Raw genomic sequence first — 14578 nt, 5'->3', positions numbered from 1 at the left:
AATAATTTCAAAAATTGCATTCTAAGACTTGATTTGATTTGCAGCCTGGTTTGAGGTTTCAGTCGTGTCTGTAGCACAAACAGCTTGGAGTCTATTAAATATTCAAATTTGTGATTCTTTTCATAGCAGCACAACTAATACAAATGGATAGAGTTCAAGAGCTTTGTTTTTCTCAATTTTGAGTAAACTAAAAGCAGAGATGGGTTCTCTAATGGAGTCAGTAGGCAGATGTTGTACAAAGAGTGTGTGTAGTTACAGAAAGAGTTAGTATTGGCCGGACCATCTACAGTTAAGTCTCAAGCCTTCCTTTATTGGACTCTAGGAGAGACAGAGAAAGAGGCTTCTGCCTACGATAAGATGAAGTGTACCATTCAGGTGGAGAACATCACTTGTTTTCGAGACTGAATGTCACAGAGGACATTCAGAAAGCTGGACTGGAGTACTTGAAGTAAATAAAAAACAAGCTCGGCTTTTGAGAAAACCAATGGGCACGTGTGGATGCAGATGAGAAGAGAGTGCTGGTTTGATATGAAGCGGGGGTATCCGTGCCCTTGTCCTGCGACCGTGACTCCGCGCGGTCATCACTGGAGGAAACAACTCCCCGCTCAGTCCTGGAAAGAGATGAGACGGTTGCCGTCAGCAGGGGTCCGGACCCCCCTCAACTAATCACAATGGTTAGACTGGCGCCTCCACACGTCTCGTACCTGGTAACGAGATCGCTCCTTTTGATAAACCAGCGAGCCTACGGGGAACGTGAGGCAGACACAAAAACACGCTCGAATGCGCTTGCGCACGTGTCCGGCTCAAGGACGTCTGCCTTGCTGATGCAAGGGCCGCGGAGACACGGGTGAGATTGGATCGAGACTGAATTATTGATCAGTTAACAGATTTAGCGATGAGGAATTCATGGATCCGTCTGCTTCACGCCCCCCTTTGGGCTCGGGAAGAAAAAGCCCTGGATCAGGAAGAGGAGAAGAAAGAATTCACAGGATTTATAAAAGCTAAAAGAAATGTAGGGATTGTGAACGTGTGAGCTAATACTCCAGTAAACAAAATCGATCCGAGTTGTTGTGAATTGAAAACAGCAGGCCGATGTTTGGCTCAAGCTTTCAGTCAGAGCTCTTGTCGGTCGAAATCGAATCCTCAGGTCTTAAAACTTATCAGCAAGAGAAAGGTCTTGCTGCTGGGCTCGACAGGGGGGCTAGCCACACCATTAGCCTCTCCACCGCAATTACGTCTGGAGACGCAGCGTTATTTTTAGTTAGTCACTTAAAGCATGCGCTTATAGAAGCCATTTAACCCAGCAGGAGTTTTGACCCTCGAACTAAAAACATGGGACTTTGCTGTACAAATCAAAAGTGCTTCACAGAGCATCCGTTTGTCTGCGGCTTCACATAGTAATGCCTGAACGAGTCTAAGCTCTGGTCACTCTCTCAGTCAATGACTGCATGTCACACAGTGCCAGCGTTTTGTTTAATGAGCTTAAAGGGAGATTTCTAACGAGATCTGGTGTCATTGAGGGAAGCGGCCACCACAGACCCAATTTGGAGCTTGAATTTGTGCCACAAATCCAGCTGCTTCCCTGTTCGGATGCATTAAATTGGGGGGAAGTTTGTTAAAAGTGCCTTTGGGAAAGAAAAAATGCAAATGAGATTTCCGCAATATCTTAAACGTTTCTCTGAGATTCAATAGAGAGCCAATGGAGACTTTTATTCTGAGAAAAAGATACGAGTAAATGTCAGATCTCAATATGAACTCAAATAATTCCATCAATCCAATACCAATTGATCTCAAACTTCTCCAAGAAGAAAACTTCAGAGATCTCAATATGAACTCAAATAATTCTCATCAATCCAATACCACATTTCCTTAAACCTTTCCGAGAAGCAAACTTCAGAGATAGAAAAATGTACAAATACTTCTCAAATTGAATATCAAATGACCTTCAACTTTTCAAGAGGCAAACATCAGTGATCTCAATATGAACTCAAATAATTCTCATTTATCCAATACCAAATAACCTGAAATCTTATCAATCCAAAACCAAATGATCTAAAACTTTTCCAAGAAGCAATATGAACTCAAATAATTCATCAAATCAATTACCAAATAATCTGGGCTGCTGTTCACATTCATTTTATAGCTCTAAACTCTTACTGTGTGCCATTAATAATCTCATGCCTGTCATGACATGACTGAGAACGCCACTAGAACTCCTCCGGGTACAATGAATACTCATAACACGTATATTTCAAATCCACAGAAGCAGTTCACACACATTTTCAAATCATAAAAGTTTTTTTTTTTTTTTGTCAAATAACCTTGTTTCCAAGAACAGCGGTGAAGAACTTCTCAACTCTGAAAAACCCATAATCACCTCCGCTTCAAACTTCTCACACTGAAACCCCGAGCAGGTCTGAGAGGAAACTGTGAAACACAATATATTGTGGATTAGGGTGAAGTATCATCCACCCCCAGACCAATAAAAGCATCTCCGCAGGAAAACCGAAGAACTTATGGTGAAGATTCTGACTTACAATTTCAGATTTTACTTTTCATAGGAAGATCACAGATTCGCTAAGGAATCTACTGCAAATAACAGTCCCTAAACACAGCGGAAGGACCAACTTTACGTAATTGAAAGAGTAGGCCTAACCAATCCCCCCAAAAAACATCTATAATAAAGTAGAAACAAAGGAGGAAAGCTAGCTGTTCCCTAAATATCCCAACAGATGCAATCATTCAACACAATATGATCAGCATCAGAGTCTACAAATAAACTAGTTTCGAAATCCTGGTAGGCCTTAACATGACAAGTCTGATTTAGCTGATTAGCAGACAAACAAGCTAATCTTGTGCAGACGAGCCTGTTCACATTTCCTGAGGGAGCATCTGGAAAAGCAAAATGCTTATTTCCCATTTAGCCATTGCGTTAGCCAAAAGCTCAGTTGTAATTCTCCCCAACCCACCACAGCCCTTCTAAAGCTAATCATGATAATTAAAGGTCTGAACAGCAACATATTAAAATGATGCTAACCCCAAACACATGCTAACACCTTAACTCCAAAGTAGGAACTGTTTGTGCACAGGTTTGAAAAGTGGGTTTATTCCTTGGTTAGCATGTAAAACCTTTTGGTGTCACAAAAGCAGGGTGGCGTGTCTTTTAGCGTCTGTGAGCTGTTGCTAGCGTGTGTTTAGACATGTTTATGAGGTCTGCGGCACAGACTGTGATGTCATTTGCTTAAAGGCAGCCATTTGTTTGAGTTTAAAGTCAGGAAACTAGTCCACAGAGACTGAAGCTTTGCTAAACGCCAAATTTGAATTCTGGGATACTGCCAAAGGCAAAGGATTCTATAGCATTAGCAAAGACCTAGAATGTGAAATACACAAAAGCAAAGAATAAATCTCATAACATCAAAGTGAGATGAGTATTCAACACACCCTTACACTTACAAAACAGTCCAGAGGTATTAGCAGGTTTTTTGGCCATGTACAAAGGTAAAAGCATTGCATATTGACTTACTCAGCACGTCTTATTCAATCTTTCCATTTTTAAAAGTACTATAATCTGTATATAATCATGTTTTTTGGGACATGTACCATGGTAAAACCATGGTAGACTGTTAGGGTATAAGATGGTAATACTATGGTGCATTGAATTCATGTACCATGTTATTTACCAAAGTTAACTTGGTACTACCACAGTATTTTGGACATAAAACCAGGTAACACTGTAGCATTCTGGCATACTAAGCATGTATCATTCAATACACTTTTGTACTTATTACCATAGTTTTGCCATGTTTTTTGGGGCTTGGTGCCTTGCTTATACCAACATCATGTTTTTTTTACATATACCATGGTAAAACCTGTTTTTTGGACATATACCAAAGTAATGTTGTCCCAATGGGTGGTGGTATCAGATGTTAATATTGTGTTACTTTGAAATATACATGGTACTGAAATTCACACACAATGGTATTTACCAAAAAATACCATGGTACTACTATGTGTTTTTGGTCATTTACCATGTAAAAACCATGTGTTTTTGGACATATTGATATATTACACCAAGATAATGTTGTCTTAACCTGTAGCAGTATCAGATGGTTTTCATCATACTGTGGTACTTTAAATTATGAAATGGTATTAAAAATCAATGTATAATTGGCATTTACCTAAAGGTACTACAATGTTTTTTTCTGGACATGTACCATGGTCCTTCTAAGAACATCATGGTACTTTTTCAAAATACTATGGTAGTACTGTGGTACATAACCAAAAACATGGCAATACCATGGTATCATGTCCAAAAAACATGATCATTTTTTAATTTAAAGTACCATTAATTAAAGTACCTAGTAAACACTATGGTACATGAATCAGTCCCATGGTAAATCATGTGATAACATCACTACTGCTACAGCACTTCAGGTGTATAAAGGAAAGACAAGAGAAATGTGTGTTTACATAAAGAGCTGCGGGTCAATGTGGTGGAGTCTCGACCCAGATGAGTCAGATGGAGTTGGGTCCGTGTCCGATTGGATCAGGCTACACGCACCCGTGCGGCTGGAGTCACACAGCTGTAACGACACCATCAGCCAGCAATGGATCCGAGGACGGATCCTGAGCCCGAGGCACCGCGATAGCCGGATAAGGGAGGGAGAAAAAAAAAATACAAACAGAGAGCATGACAAAAGACTGAAAAAGAGAAGGGAAGCGAAACCATGGGGATGAGAGGAACAAGAAAATTACGCAAAGAATATGAATAAAGCACAAAAGGCCAGAAGGGGCTATTCTTGACTCATTAACATGCTTCTCTTTCATTTAAAGCTGAAGTGTGTAATTTATTTGGATGTTGAAAAGCTTTTTTTCCGTCCCAGTTTAATATGCCGAGATTACTATAAGAAAGACAAAAGGTTTGTTGGTTTGAGCATCCAGACCAAACCAAAACAGCAACATTGACTCGACCAATTGGCTGACCAATGGCAAACAGGGGTCTGTTCACATGTTCATTTTTCAGACCCATTTAGTGATGCTACAATCACTTCTGTCCCAAATGGGACCACACTTTGGTGACGTATTTAATTTATGTATGACTGACAAAGTTTTTTAGTTTGTTTATGTTAAAACTGTATAATCCGAATGGATTGACTTTTTATGTGCAATTCAAATACACAAATATTACATTAAGGCCTAAATATTTTGAGTGTGTGCTAAAAAATGAGAAAAGAACACATGCAGGAAGGAAAAGAACCGTTCAGACGGGCAGTTACAGAGGTCAGGAAGCAAAACAACAAACACGAAAATCAAAGGCCTCGTCATCTCTGCCGGTCTGGTTTCATGCACATAGCTGGAATTCCTGGCTCTGGATCAGCTCTGGAATGTTTCCGCAGAGAGTCCCGGAGCAGCACAAGTCTTCCCCTCCACCTCCACAGGCCCGGCAGGGTCGCCTCCAAACACATGTCTGGGTCCCTGCATGCTCTAGTATAGACACATCTCCACACACGATGCATGACTGATATGAGTGGTATCGAATATAAAGGTCATGACCTCATAAAACAGAGAGATTACAGATCTCATTACAGAACTATGGTTTCAATTACCGATGGATCGCAGCTCTAGGATATAAACTCTAAATGTAAAGCAAGCAACTCACCTTAGATGTCATGAATGCAACATGTGAAGCATTACGACAAATATTCATTTTGAAATATATACACACGAGTGTGTATTTTTGATCATATTATATATATATAATATATTATCCATCTATAAATAATTAAAAAGTACAGGCAGACAAAAAGATAGACAGACAGATTTATAATTTATCTATAAATTATATATATATAAAACATTAAAATGTATTAAAACTGTATTCAAATGGTAAATTGTGTGTGTGTGATAATGTATCTATATTTTATAATTGATCCATCTATAAATACAGACAGACTGATAGACAGATAGATAGATGGATGGATAGATTAATAGATAGATATACAGATAGACAGACAGACAGATGGATGAATAGATAGTATACACACATGTACTTGTAATACAGCTATAACATTTCTAATATTTTTTAATAATTCAATATTCGGCCAGAGCTTGAGGCGAGTTTGGTAACTCACACTTCTGCTATTGCTTATGCATTTACAAAAATGCAATTTTCTTATTCAGCCTATGTCTTGTTAATAATTTACCAGTGGGCCCATGCAGTTCATAATAATATACATAACATATATTTAAAAAGGGCATTTAGGGACATTCATGCTGGTCTGGAAAAACAACAGTTTTCCCATGATACCTCACCATGCTTTTAAGACTGCTGGAAATACTGTGTGAACCAGTTCTGCTTTTCTTTGAGTGTCTTTCACACTTGAGTCCAAGGAAAGCCACCGTAAAGCCTCGGATTAATGTCGAAAATAAAATATTGCAACCACCTCCTCCTTTGGCAACTGCCTCAACTCCTCACAGACTTCTTGGCAGCTTGCCCCTCCTCCTTTCCTTCTTTTTTCGCTCAGGTTGGTGTGACCTTGGTTTCCAGCTGTCTGGCAAATGTCTGACCCTTCACTCATGCGTTTTGGCTCCGCCGGGACTCGTATATTGCTTAATTAACAGCCTAGAGTCTTACCCTTCCTCAACGTGCAAAGAAACCCCACAAACATTACCCACACCACTCCCACATGGAAGCCCACGTTATGAGAACTGTAGTGTCAGTAATTAAAACCAATCTCCATGTGACGCAACTGCTCTGTTTGAACAAGACATTACTCAAATCTGTAGAAATGAATTACACCCTTCAGTGCCCAAGTGAACTCCTCGCTGGAATGGCGGGAAAAAAAACGCAACAAAGGTGAAGGGAACGGCGATGACACGCGCATCAGGGGGATCTATCATTTTGCACTTATCCGTTTGACTGAGGCGGGTTCAACCGTAAAATCTCTCTGCGTGAAAAGATAAATAAGCATGCATCGGTTCACCTGTGCTTCTGAATACCCCAACCCGCAGTTAGTTAAACTGTGCTGGAAACATTTTGCCAGCATTAATATAGCATCAAAAAGTCAAAGATTTTTCCTCTCGTAATATAGGCAGGCCCAGACACAATCGGTAGAAGCATTTTGGTGCGGTTTTCGATTTGAGCCAAATTATGGAATTAGGAGTGTACCGATATGAACATTTTATGTTATAATTGATAAATGCCCCATATTATAAATCTTACTGCTTAAATAAATAAATATTTTGTATGCTACATGTGGATTTAGGCATCATAATAAATGTTACTTTTAAAATCTGCTATAGAAATATTGTTTGATGCCTAATCAAGTAAAAAAAACAAAAAAAAACTGTAAAATTATTAATATAATAATTAAAATACATTATAATATTTAATAATGTAAAAAAATAAATGCAGTTAAACATGCTTTAAAACTAAAACATTTTTACTATTTAAAAAAGGTGAAATTATTAATAATAAATTTAAAACCAAAAATAAAAAATAAATTATTATTATATATTAAAAATACATTTGATGAAAAAAGCCAAAAAATCAATAACCGTTGACAATGAAGTTAAACGTGTATTCAAAACAATAATCATTTAAAATAACAACAACAAAACATACAATAATTAATATTAAAAATACATTTAATTTAAAAAAAAACATCCTAACCAATGTGTTGCTGATATGTGCATCTGTTCTGTACAATGTATAAACAAAGCTGAGCACTTCACTCTTATTGGCAGCTGAAAGTATTATCAAATTAGCCAAAAATATTTAATAAATGAACACCCAGGTGAAAAATATCTAGATCTTTGTGGATGACGCGCGTCAGAGTCTGTAAATCTGCAGGGCTTTCTGCACACTTCTGTGGATGCTGATAATAGGTTAGGTTACAAAAAAAGCGAATTTATGTTTTGTACTCTTGAATTATGCCACTCAACACATGTTTCCAACACAGAAAGAAACCACTCGTGCCTGAAAACTTTCAAGTGGAAGCTGTCTGGATTTTCCACTATATTAGTCAAGGACCTGGCAGTTTCCCAGAATGAGGCAAGTCTTAGACTAATTAAGGCTGTCAATGGAGGCTCTCCTTTTATTCTCGAACTGGGTTTAATCCCCGCTTGCCCCATTTGCTCCATAGGGAGCTCCCGCCTGGGCTAAGTCCAACTCTCTATCCGTACAGTAGAGCGTTTCTGTGGGCTTGAGGCGGCTGTAATGTTACGCCATAGTCTCGGCCTGCGCTGATAGCGTGTTATGCTTGTAACGAGACTCTTTGAAGCAAAAGCTGGAGATCTTGTTCTCCTGCGGGCGAAGGTTTTGTGTGCATGTGCAAAAGTCCCTCCCACACATTCCAGTCTTATTTTCCCTAGAACACTGACTTTTTTTACTCGGTACCATCTGCGTGACCAGAACGAAGCTGAGGAAATGATTTGTGCCCATCAGCAGATGGTATGAAAAGAGAGGGGAAAAGATGGAGGAAATGAAAGAGGAGAAAGCACAACTTTCTTGGTTTGGTCAGTGTACAGCGGTTTATACATGACACTCGAGTGAAGCTGCATGAAGATCCCCGGGCGGCACAGATCTGGGGCCAGCTGTTGATTAGCAAGCGTGAGAATGAATGCGATCTCACCTTGTGCCCGTCATTTCCCATGATGCTGTTGTAATCTGATGTAACTCGGCCCTTAGGGGGCTCAGGGGCCTTAAAACTACCCTCTTGAATTCGCACATCGCCAAGATGCCATAATAACCAGATTAAACCATAGATAAAACCTTATAGGGCAGACACACAAGCCTAAAGACAATGAGCTGACCAGTGTAAAGACAAAATGAAAAAATTAATTTTACATTTATGGCCGATAGGCCAATCAGCATAAAATATTTTCATAATATAAATCCATTCTACTTTGGATTAATAAAAAAAACATATTAACCCTAACATATAGATACTAGTTTTACACACAAAAAAATAATAATAAAAAAGAAATAATGGCTGACGCCAATCAATAAATAAATAAACTAATGTTTAAAAAGCTATGTGAATTCAGGCATAACAACATCAATTTTCCTTAAGAAATGTACAATAGAAATATTAGCTGAAATTTTTTTTTCATGAAATTCAAAATACACAAATTTTCATTCAAATTTGAAACTATTTTGTACAAATAAATTCCAAACAAAACACTATAACTAAGATCAATTGTTTTAATTGCCATAAGTGAATTTAAAGGTATAGCGGAGGATTTTTCCGAATTTTAGAGAAGACCCGCCCTCTCCAATTTTTTTAAAATTGCACATGCGCAACACTCTATTTGCTCCCGAGAGGGAACGCCTATTAAACGTGTTGAGTGAATGAGGACTCAAGACATGATAAGCAATGGAGAAGTAGCTTGTTACATTTGTGTAATAAATACTATGGTGAACACATTGTAATTATCGAAAATGAACACACAAGGTTTTAGAATATTTAAGCGTGAAACCATTTACCATTTGGTCATAAGCCTACTTTAGACAAATATAGATGTTTACCGTGTCTACGCGGTGCATGACTTGTGCCAGGGCTATCATCGCTAATCATAGCTTACATTAACTTTTACTAGCAGTGATTTTAAATGGATTTCTCCAAATAGCATGACAAACTTTACCTGTCTAGTAGAATCTTCGCGACTGCGGCATCAGTGGGAAACTCAACCTGTGCTTTTAGCGCACGCCAGCGTGTGAAATATTCACCCAAAATCACTCTGGTCTTGTTTCTATATTCTGCGGCCTTTCTCTTCTTTTCATACACTTCGTATACATTTTTTCTCTTTCGACCCTCAGCCATTTTCAAAGGAATGGCTGAAACCGTAACTCATCACACATAATACACCTGAAAGTGCGCATGTGCAGAAAGCCATACGGCCTTACGTAAACATATCACCAGAATGATTGACACTAAGGTGGACCAATAGTATAGGCTACCCACCCGGAAAAAGAAAATCCTCCGCTATACCTTTAAGCATCACAACATTATGAAGTATGAAAATTGGATATTCATTTTGAGATTTACTAAATATTAACAATGTTATTAAATGTAAACATTACAATTAAGTGAGCATTAGAAGATGGCAAAGTTTATCTGAACATAAAAATTTAGATAATCATGCGCAATATTATATATATATATATATATATATATATATATATATATATTATAAAAAATATCTACCGATACCGAAATTAAAAAATATCAGCAGATAACCGATATGATACCCATATGTTTTGTGCATTCCTAATCAAACATATTGCATGAATAAAATATATAAAGGGAATTCATGAAAGCAATATATATATATATATATATATATATTCTGCTTCAAGTCAGCCGGCGATCGGTCTGCGCAGCGCTGTATGAAGTCGAACAAGCCTAAACTGAGCATTCAACAATGTGCCTGTCACTTGCTACAGTCGGACAGGACAAAACACAGCCTGGAACCTGGAAGAGAGGCAATTAATTCCATCACATCTACTTTACCTAATTATTAGAGCATGCACTGTTAAATTGAAAGCTATGAGAAGAATCTAAAGTGGAGACTTCAACGTCGCCCTCTGGACTGAATCATCGGGACTGGGTTAAGAAACACTTGCCAAACTATTTCAGAATATCAGTGTGAGAAAGCCATTTTAGAGCAGCCAGACTCAACACACTGTTACAAGGAAAAGCATCCAACGTTTCCAAGAATCTCCAATATCAACATGCCTTACTTTAAGTGCAGAGCAGAGTCTGACATGTTAAAAGACAACAAAAATGACTAATCAAAGACACTCAGACATAAACTGGCAACATGAGAACATGCTTTAAGCCTGTAATGGGCCAAACCACAGGGGAGGGAAAAAAAAGAAGTTCGTCTGTGTCATTTCTTCTTTGGCAAGGTATTCTGAATAAGTCGTTGTTGATGGAAAAACAGGCCCCTTCGAATAAAGGAAGTCGTGGGTGCTGCTACAGAGAAAGGGTGAATGTACAACATTAAACATCACTATCCTCCAGGCAAACACCAGACAAATGCTACTGCTTTATTTAGCTTTTGATAAACCCAAGTGCTCCAGCCAAGTGCTTTCGCTGACAGCCCTGCAGGTGATTGTGGGTAATAGATGATTTCTGAGAGTAAAACACAGGGACATTCGGAAGGTGAATGAAATCATTCAGCTCCGTGCAGAGAGGACATTCATCATGCGTTTCGCAGCTCAGATAAGGGACAGTTGCTCTATTCTAAACGCTTGCAGGACGGAAGATAAGCCTGAGCGCTGTAGGCAGGAGCAGGACCTGATTTCATGCCGAATACGTGGTGTGTGTGCGTGAGCGCAGATGGTGTGTATTTATGAGGACGCTGCCTCTTGCTGCTGGGGTTGTTCGATTCACCACACCCACCCTTGGCTCTGTTGCCCCCACATGGAGAACGATCCCGGCTAATCTGGCTCGTTTGTTTAAAGCCATTTAATGAGGATAATCCCCCAGAGATGTCTCCTCCCTTTCACTGTAGAGCTCCACATAGAAATACAGGAGAGCCCAATAAAGACACAATTTAGAGGCACAACAAGGCGGTACAATGTGAGAGACGCACAACTTCAGAGCTCTGGCTGAAAGGAGCCAGTGTGCCAAGACAAACAGCGGGATTTACACAGTTAAAGACACAAAAAGAGCTTGTCTCCGGACCTGTTGTACTCGCACTGTACTCGAGCACACATGCAAAGTGAACGAACAATGCGAGAAAAGCACAGCTGTTAAACAAGCACAATTTAACCTTTTACCACAGAAACCTGAAACGTAACTAACTAGTGGTTTTAAATCACAATACTGTGAAATGTGAAGAGCAGTGCAAAGACTAAGGAACTATTAACCAGATCCTACCCATTAAAAATGAATCATTCCATTAGCCTAAGACAAATCAAAGTCATAACTAGCAGTCAACCCATAAGGGTTCATAGCATAAATAATTAAATAGCAAATGAGACATAAAATTGCTTGAATTGTCATTTGGCAAGATATTTTATTCAATTTCACTAAAAAATATGTTTTTTGGGGGGGGTGGGGGGGGCACAAGGAGACACACAAGGAGAGGAACAAACTAATTCTTGCCAAATGGGTCTCAAAACGGTAACCAATCAATTGCCATGGTTAACAATAAAAGTCTTCAGGACACTAAAAAATCATTTAAGAATCTGACATACTGGTCAACCATTGAGAAAGAACAGATTTTAAAGCTAACATTCCTTGCTAAAAAAAAACAGCCTAGGCTGGTTGTCTTGTCTTCCAGCCTGGCCGAGCTGGTGTTCAGTTGGTTTTGGCAAGACTATTGTCCAAACCCCTCTAAAACCAGCTAAAACCAATCAGCTTGTGCTGGTTTTAGCTGTTTGTTTGTTTGTTGTTCATCAGGGTAACTAGTAAGATTGAAACAGTGCTTAGTAACAATGTCAAAAACTACCAGCAACAATGAACCACAGTTACTCACCACTGCTGGGATATTGACTAGTAGCAAAGAGACTAACTGATGGTCAATAAGTAGCCTACGCTAGGACTATTTAATGAATAAAAATAGCCGACGAGGCAGGGTGCGAATTATGGGGATTTGGGTTGTCTGAACCCATCAAAATAACTCAAAACAAGGGTTGAGGGTCTTTAAAGTATGTTTTCATTTTAACCACAAGACTATAGCAACAGTAGGCTAGCCTACGACAAACGAGCACTTTCAGTTATCATTATCGACCAACCAACAGTCATTACTAATAATTTTAATATAGATACAAGCAAAATGTCTTCAAGATAGTTTGACGGTTGTCGCTATGGGCGACACTAAACTCAACCGATATCTCGAGAGTGCCCCGAAAATTACAGACAGAAAAGATAGACTCACTGGAAAAGTCATACACTAGTTCGCACACAGCATACAACTACAGTAGGCTATATTGAATACTAAGTAGTGAAAAAAACAACATTACCTATTAATAATTAAATGAAAAGTAGTAAGAACCAAAAAAATGCATTCTAGTTTCAAGGAATGAATGTTGAAAAGGCTATTCACGACACAATCGGTAGTAGTAACATCATCTCACATGCAACATGCGTCTCCGTCAGCCCGGGATGTTCGTCCCGTCTGAAACCAAACACAACTGTGAACCTTGGACCGTGGTCTTTTGGAATGTGCAACGCAAAATGTTTGGTGTCAGAGACACAAACACAGGCTTACCTATCTTGGCAGTTCAGTAGTTGCAGCGTCCAGACCACAGAATCCCTTCAGATTGAGAGAAATAGATTCCCGGTGCACGGAAAGTTCACATGTCACTCACGCGCGGAGAGACAGATCTTCGTTCCGTGATCCCCGTTACTGAATAAAACACTGAACGCTCGCAACACGCCCAGGTATCTGATCACATGATGCATCCAGGTGTGACTGGAACACTCTCTCTCACTCTCTCTCTCTCTCACACACATACACACACACACACACCTGGAGGTCCGATCGCGCTATTCTCCCTCCAGCCCGGTTACTCGCGAACGGAGGAAGGGAGCTGATGTGTGTGTGTGTGTGTGTGTGTGCGTGTGTGTGTGTGTGTGCGTGTGTGTGTGTGTGTGTGTCTCCTCCCCTTCCCCGCGCTGAGAGCTTTAAACCACAGAACAAGCGAAGACCTGATGGAAGAGAGCGCTCGACCTTAAATGCTTTTAATCTAGTGTAGATTAGTGAAAAGAGCATCTCTTCCAAATCAATGATTTATTTTAATGCTCTGGCACTTATTTAAAAAATGAAAAGGGGTAATATGTTGTTTAGGACATGTACCATGTTAATACTATTTTCTTGATGTATACCACACCATAGTATTATTTGAAGTAGGCTATATACACACTACAGTACATAAGCTGAGAGATAAGGCACCATATTACCATACAATATGGTACTTTAATATAGTCCATAGCCTATGGGATTTATTTTTGTACTTTATAAAGTCTGGCATAACCTTCTGATACCATAATTAGCTTTATTCGTGTTTTGCTTTATGCAGCACAGTCAGCATTCGGCTGAAGTCAAAGAACTTTCACTGACAGATCAAACTCTATTGTGTGTATTATCTGTCAGCAGTTCAAGTCACCTGTGAAAGTGTAACACACTCACATCCATCTCCTGCAGTGGGACACAGTGTAGTTTATTCTTGTCAGGGGTCGTACGATAAATTATCCTATTTCTGTAGCTCTGTGTGGGGAAGCAAAATATGAGGTGTTCAATCAAACACGAGGTGTCAAACCCAGATCTCTATATGAGATTCTATTGTATGGGGCTGTAAATTTTAGAGCTGTTTCTAAATGCTTTGCTGGCATTCTTGTGCAGGGCCCAGGAGACTCCGAACAGGTCATTGTACTGGATAACCACCCAGAAGTCATCTCCAGAACATTTTCCATTTGTAACTTATACAGCCATGCACAAAATCATCTTCCACATAGGGCTACCGCCAGGTTTTATAGTTAAAATCTTGCAAAACAGAAAATTATGGATGTTTTATTTTAAGTTTTTATATTTTATTTGTTTAATTTTTTACTATTCAAGCATA

General features: G+C 39.1%; 1 protein-coding gene across 1 annotated transcript in view; it reads right to left on the bottom strand.

Moving 5' to 3' along the window:
* plxnb2b (plexin b2b) overlaps positions 1-13581 on the bottom strand; it is a 151956-nt gene extending 138375 nt beyond the window's left edge. The window contains exon 1 of the mRNA XM_077210130.1: positions 13225-13581. The gene's annotated coding sequence lies outside the window, so the exon portion shown is untranslated. The remainder of the gene's footprint in view (positions 1-13224) is intronic.
* Between the last annotated feature and the right edge of the window lie 997 nt (positions 13582-14578).

This window comes from Siphateles boraxobius, unplaced genomic scaffold (genome assembly GCF_051911475.1).
Source record: "Siphateles boraxobius isolate OS27281-9 unplaced genomic scaffold, OSU_SipBor_1 65, whole genome shotgun sequence".
NCBI classification, from domain to species: Eukaryota; Metazoa; Chordata; class Actinopteri; order Cypriniformes; family Leuciscidae; genus Siphateles; species Siphateles boraxobius.
Note: the sequence above shows the minus strand (reverse complement) of the source record. Positions and strands in the feature narration are given on the sequence as shown.